This window comes from Mobula hypostoma, chromosome 2 (genome assembly GCF_963921235.1).
Source record: "Mobula hypostoma chromosome 2, sMobHyp1.1, whole genome shotgun sequence".
NCBI lineage: Eukaryota > Metazoa > Chordata > Chondrichthyes > Myliobatiformes > Myliobatidae > Mobula > Mobula hypostoma.
Genome location: NC_086098.1, coordinates 112,326,439 through 112,333,042, shown reverse-complemented (window position 1 = coordinate 112,333,042; position 6,604 = coordinate 112,326,439). Strand labels below are relative to the sequence as shown.

Here is a 6,604-nt window from a genome sequence, read left to right as displayed (position 1 = left end):
CCATGATCCTCTGGTATGCCTTTTGCCAATCACCTGTCCTGCTCTTGGCTCCATCCCTCCCCCTCCTGTCGTCTCCTATCATTTTGGATCTCCCCCTCCCCCTCCCACTTTCAAATCTCTTACTAGCTCTTCCTTCAGTTAGTCCTGACGAAGGGTCTGGGCTTGAAACGTCGACTGTACCTCTTCCTAGAGATGCTGCCTGGCCTGCTGTGTTCACCAGCAACTTTGATGTGTGTTGCTTGAATTTCCAGCATCTGCAGAATTCCTGTTAGTTGCTGTCTTACTCGTGTTTCACAGGAGTTCAACACAGTCTTTTTGACTTTCTACCCCATACCCTTTTTTTATAAAGCACAGGAGTTCATTAACATTTTAATGACTTCTCCGAGCACCATGCCACAATTGTTTGTTTGTACTCCTACATGTCCACTACTCTCTATGACTACACCCACTTGGGAATTGTACTCCTGAAGTAAAGATTTTAGATCAGCTGACCCAAGCAGTACTTAATGTGTAAGGAAGGGAGGGTGGAGTTGATTGGTGATCATTTAACTGCTGTAACAATGGCTGTCTACTTGGCTGTGTGAAGTGTCTCTTAATGCTTCAGTGCTATGCGTCTGAAAGGTGTATCTCCTGTCTACATCACAGAGGCGTTCCCTTCCAACAGTCTAAGTTTCACAAGAGTACTTGGGGCACCAGAAATGCTAGGTTGAGGGACTTCGGACTGAGGCTACGCCCACACTAGACCGGATAATTTTCAAAACGCCAGTTTCATATAAAAATGATAGGCGTCCACTCCAGGCATTTTTGAAAATACCTCCGTCCACATTAAAATGAGTATTTGGGCAAATCTTCTCCTACTGGGCATGCCCAGGACACACCTACAGAAAAGAAGCGAAGAGGAAACGGTATACTACTGTATTTCCGTTTCCGTGGTGGCGTTGCGCTTTTTCCATTGGTCAAAAACTACAGTACCTACAACAACAACGAAAGAAAGTTTTCAACAATGTCTTCGAGAAATACAAAGAAAACCTCCGCTGGAAAAATCAGACCGGACTTTCTTTGTTTGGACAGACAATGAAGTTGAGCTGCTTCTGCGAGTTACAAACGACTACAAAGTCAGCAAAGCAGTGCAGAATGTGGACTGGGAGTCGTGCCAAACCAAATACAACGACATCCTCAACCGCTATAAGGAACGCTATATGCGTTCAAGAAAACAATGAAATGCCGCGCTACCGCCACCATCTGTTCTGGCACGTCACGATAGCGTTTTTAAAAAGCTCCGGTTACCCCGTACACACTACGCCGCCCAACCGGTGTTTTCAGATTTACACACTCTGGATAGCGTTTTAGAAAAGCTCCGTTTTCGGGAGAGGAAAATGCCGTTTCAGTGTGGACGGACATTGGAATGCAGAAAATGAGACAAAGTCAGTGATAATGGTGTTGCAAATTGCTTATTTAAGTTTCTGGGCATTAAATTCATATTTTACTTGCGTTTTTATGGGTTGGGTTGTTAATTTCAAGTCACATACACAAGCGATTATGTTAGTTCTAAGTGGTATATTCAAATTTGGATCAAAATAGCTCATTGAATCATTAATTATCCTCTAAATTGAAATTAGTTAGAGAAAGTTGAGATATAGGCCAAAAGATGATCACATGCTTCCAATATAAAATATTTTCCACTTCTCATGACAAATACCCCAGGACATTGTTAATTGTTGAAGCAATGGCTTAAACAAATATTTAAATGAATAGGTACGGCTGATTTAGTGCTTTCTTCAGATATATTTATTATATATATTTTGAAGAGAGTTAATATGAATTATTTTTGCGCAGTGGCAGTATTGTAGCCGATGAGGTTTACCCGAGGCGCGATTATTGCTTATTGAAAACTTTTCCCAGTACCCCGCTATGATGACTTGAAATATAGTCGACATTGGCAAAAAAAAAGAAGAAATGAATTATTTTGAATGGATCCCACTCATACTTGCTGTTGGAACATGTCTATGATAATCCTTACATGCAGGCTTCATAATAAATTGTAGTTGATTTGATGAGAGAGGGCTATGTAGCTTTTTGGCTGACATTATCAGCATGCCTAAAGGCCAGTCATGTGACTTGCCCACAATCTGATGAATGGGGAAGGCACGAAGGATACCATCTAGTCAGCCTGCCGAATACAGTTAGCAGGTTTGTGCAGAATGCCAGGTGCTGGGAGTTGAGGCTGCAATTTACAATGAAGATGCATATTAGAAAGCTTCAGATACTGCAAATCTGAAGCAAAATTTTGTAAAGTCTCAACAAGTCAGCAGGATCTATAGAAAGATAAACAGAGTTAATATTTTGGGTCAAAGACCCTCCATTTTAGAGCTGAAACATTAATAGTGTTTCTCTTTCCACAGATGCTGGGCAGATGTTGGACTGGGTGACATAGCCGCTGTTAAGGTTTTCTGCATCTCATAACAGAGGTGCAGGCAATATTAAGTCCTTCTGAATTTCCAAAAACTATTAAAAATAAATCAGTAGTTAACATTGATTACACTTTTAAACAACAAAAAATAAATCACCTGCAAACACTTAGAATGCCTTTAAATATTTTAAATACTTTAAATATTTTTGAACATGCATTTTTATTTTTGGCTTTCATTTTCACGATCATGATTCTGGTATGTCACCTAAGATGCTTGCAAATTTCTACAGGTGTACCGTAGAGAGCATTCTGACTGGCTGCAACACCATCTGGTATGGGGGGGAGGGGGCCACTTCACAGGATCGAAATAAGCTGCAGAGAACTGTAAAATTAGTCAGCTCCATCACCGCACTATCCTCTGTAGTATCCACAACATCTTCAAGGAGTGATGTCTCAAAAAGGCAGTATCCATCATTAAGAAACCTCACACCCAAGACATGTCCTCATCCCATTGTTACCATCGGGAAGGAAGTACAGAAGCCTGAAGGCACAAACTCAGCGATTCAAGAACAGCTTCTTCCTCTCTACCATCTGATTTCTCAACAGACATTAAACCCATGAACACTACCTCACTACTTTTTTATTTCTGTTTTTGCAGTACTTATTTAATTTAACTATTTTATATATACATTTACTGTAATTCATGCTTTTTTTTGTTACTGTGTATTGCAGTGTACTGCTGCCACAAAGACAACGAATTTCATAGCATCTGCCAGTGATATTAAACCTGATTCTGATTCTGTCCCAGCATAATGATAGAGAATTCCAACAATTTTATGCTCCACCTCTGCACTTCATACAGGGTCCTAATACAAGTTGTGTTGACAGATTCTTCTGCTGCTTTGCCAGTGACTGGAATTTCCTCGAGTAAACATGTGGAACTGCTGTCATTTCCAGTACCTCCTATGTCATTATTTTCTGTCAGTGAATCATAGAATAGTTTAGGGCAGATTGGTGGCTACGTGGCTCACAGATTCTGTGCTATTTTTTTGCAACTGTAATCTAGCTGGTTCTGTTCTTCTGCCAACTTCTCCTGTCCTTTTCCCATTCATGTACAGTACTTATCCATGTCCCTTTAGATTGCCACAATTGAATTTGCCTTTGCTACTATCCCTTGGGAGTGCAATACAGACCCTAAATATTCACTGCATACAAAAATCCTTCATAGTGTCACCTGTGGTTCTTTTGCTAATTGCCATAATCCTGTCTTGCCTCATTCTTGAATCACTCCACCAAAAGGGATAGTTTCTCTCTGTGCCTTTAGTCTTCGTAGTTCTAAATATGGCTATCAGATTTCCTCTCCACTTTCTACATTGTCTGTAAACCCGACTAGACACGATGTTCTGGTATTGGCTGAATCAGCATTTTATAAAGGTTTGTGTCTTCTTTGCTCTTTTGCTTTATGCCTCTAATTATAAAGTACAGGATCTTGTACGGTTGCTAACCATTTTCTCAACTTGCTCTGCCACCACAGAATATGCTTTTTCCCCCTAATATATCCTAGAATTCTTTGATCTGGTACCACGTTTAGAACAGGGGCTCTAGTTTGCTTCTACTCATTCTCCTAACACTGCAATTTCTGTGTTAAATTTCTCCAGCTTCTCTACAGGTTGATTGTCTGAAAATGAGGGGAAACATTAGCAATTCCTTACTCCTCACAGCTGCTGCTTGACCCACGGATTTCCTTTGATTGTCATTCCAGATTCCAACATCTGCAGTCTCTTGTTAAACAATGACTGAAATGTTACCTCATTATTTCTTTAATATCTAATAACCTTATAGTATCTGTTTTGAATGCAATTAATGACTATAACTTTGCAGCCTTTCAGGGTGCAGAGTTTGAAAGATTCACCGAACGCTGAGTGAAGAAATTGCTTCTCTTCTCAGTCTTTGCAGCAACACACAAGGGAGTTGGAGGAACTGGTGGAAGTGTTCAAGGACATCTTCATTCTCTCACTGTTGCAGTCAGAGGTGCCCACCTGCTTCAAAAGGGTGACAAGTGACTAAGAAAAGCAGGGTGAGCTGCCTCAAAGACTATTGCCCAGTTTGCACTCACATCTACTGTGATGAAGTGCCTTGACCAGAATCACCTCCTGCCCAAGCAAGTACCTGGACCAGTGAGACCATCGGCCTTGGATCAGCTGGACAATAGGAATGCCTATCCAGGCTGCTGTTTATTGATTACAGCTCAGCATTCAATACCATCATACCATCAGTTCCAATCAACAAGTTTCAAAACCTGGGCCTCGGTACCTCCCTCTGTAAATGGATCCTTGACTTATTCACCGGGAGACCACAGCCAGTCCGTCTCAGCAGTAACATCTCCTCCTCATTGACAATGCACACTGGCACACCTCAAGAATATGTGCTTAGCCCACTGCTCTACTGTCTCTACACCCAAGACTGTGTGGCTAGGCACAGCTCAAATGCCATCTGTAAATCTGCTGATTACACTATTTTTGGCAGAATTTCAGATGGTGACGAGGAGATGTACAGGAGTGAGACAGATCAGCTGGTTGAGTGGTGTCACTTCAACCACCTTGCACGCAATGTTAGTAAGACCAAGGAAGTGATTGTGGACTTCAGGAAGGGTAAGTCAAAGGAATACACATCAGTCCTCATTGAGGAATCAGCAGTGGAAAGGGCGAACTGTTTCCAGTTCCTGAGTGTCAACGTTTCTGAAGAAATATCCTAGGCCCAACATATTGATGCAATTACAAATGAGGCACAACAGTGGCTATATTTCATTAGGAATGTGACCATTTGGTATGTCACCAAAGAGTCTCACAAATTTCTACAGATGTACCATGGAGAGCATTCTGAATGGTTGCATCTCTGTCTGGTATGGAGGGGCCACTGCACAGGATCGGAAAAAGCTGGAAGGTATAAACTCAGCTAGCTGCATCATGGGTACTAGCCTCTCCAGCATCAAAGACACCTTCAAAAGATGATGGCTCAAAAAGGTGGCATCTATCATTAAGAGTCCCCATCACCCAGGGCATGTCCTCTTCTCATTGCTATCATCAAGGAGGAGGTACAGAAGCCTGAAGATACACATTCAACTTTTCATAAACAGCTTCTTCCTCTCCACCATCAGATTTCTGAATGGGCAATAAATCCATGTACACTACCTCACTTTTTCCCCTCCTTTCTTGCTGTTTTTACACTGCTGTTTAAATTTAATTATAGAAATATATGCTACACTAAACAAATTTCACAACATATGCCAATGATGTAAAACCTGATTCTGATTCTAATTTTCTTTGTATTGCACTGTTGTGCTGCTACAAAACAACAGATTTCATGAAGTAAGTCAGTGATAATAAACCTGATTCAGATTTTGATTGCTGGCTGCAAAGCATTATTGATTAATCTGCCTGATCTACTTGAGCACTATACTTCCTTGCACACTATTGAAAAGTTGGCTCTAATGGAATGGAAAGTACTATTCAACTATGATGAATGAATATCACATTTCCCTGCAAAAGGTTCAAAGTGTTTTGAAGTTTAGCTTAAAATCTGATGGTCAGTTCTGAGGAAAGTTGTAAAAATATGGACTTTAACAATAAACTGTTCATCTTGAATTAATTAAGAAATGTTTTGGTTACCAAGGCGCAGTTGGAAAGTTGAATGGGGGGTGATGTGATATCCTACTGTACAAATCCAATGCGTTTGCAAAGAATAATGCAAATGGCTCAGCTGCTATTACAGGCAAGTCATTGAAGCAGATTTCCTGTTATCAACTTGACACGTTCATTTATTCCTTCAGATTCCTGCTGCATTGTCGTTTACAAAACCTTTAGCAAATGCTGAAATATTGTGTAAGGTCTCCTTTTCATTTTTAGCAGTCGTCTTGAGTAATAACAGCCAGTACAGACATATATTTCCAACAGAAGCAGCTAGCTTTGGAGCGCTGCTGTCGGCAGATTGATAATAGATAGAGCCAATCTGCTCCTCTAATTGTGCCCAACTTGCACACTGTGATGTTGCCCAGTGGGTCTAATTCAATCTACAGCATCCCACAACTTTAATGCTGGAAGTCGACAGGACATGCCTGCCTTCTGTTAACACAGATTGGTAGAAGGGGATGCCTGAGGAAGAAATTCCAGCATATCTTTTTCAAAATTATGATAC

General features: G+C 40.9%; 1 non-coding gene across 1 annotated transcript; it reads left to right on the top strand.

The window, feature by feature from the left end:
* Window positions 1-1,824: 1,824 nt before the first annotated feature.
* LOC134343157 (U4 spliceosomal RNA) lies at window positions 1,825-1,968 on the top strand. The gene has a single exon (XR_010017197.1). It is a non-coding gene; the product is annotated as a U4 spliceosomal RNA (small nuclear RNA).
* The last annotated feature ends 4,636 nt before the right edge of the window (window positions 1,969-6,604 follow it).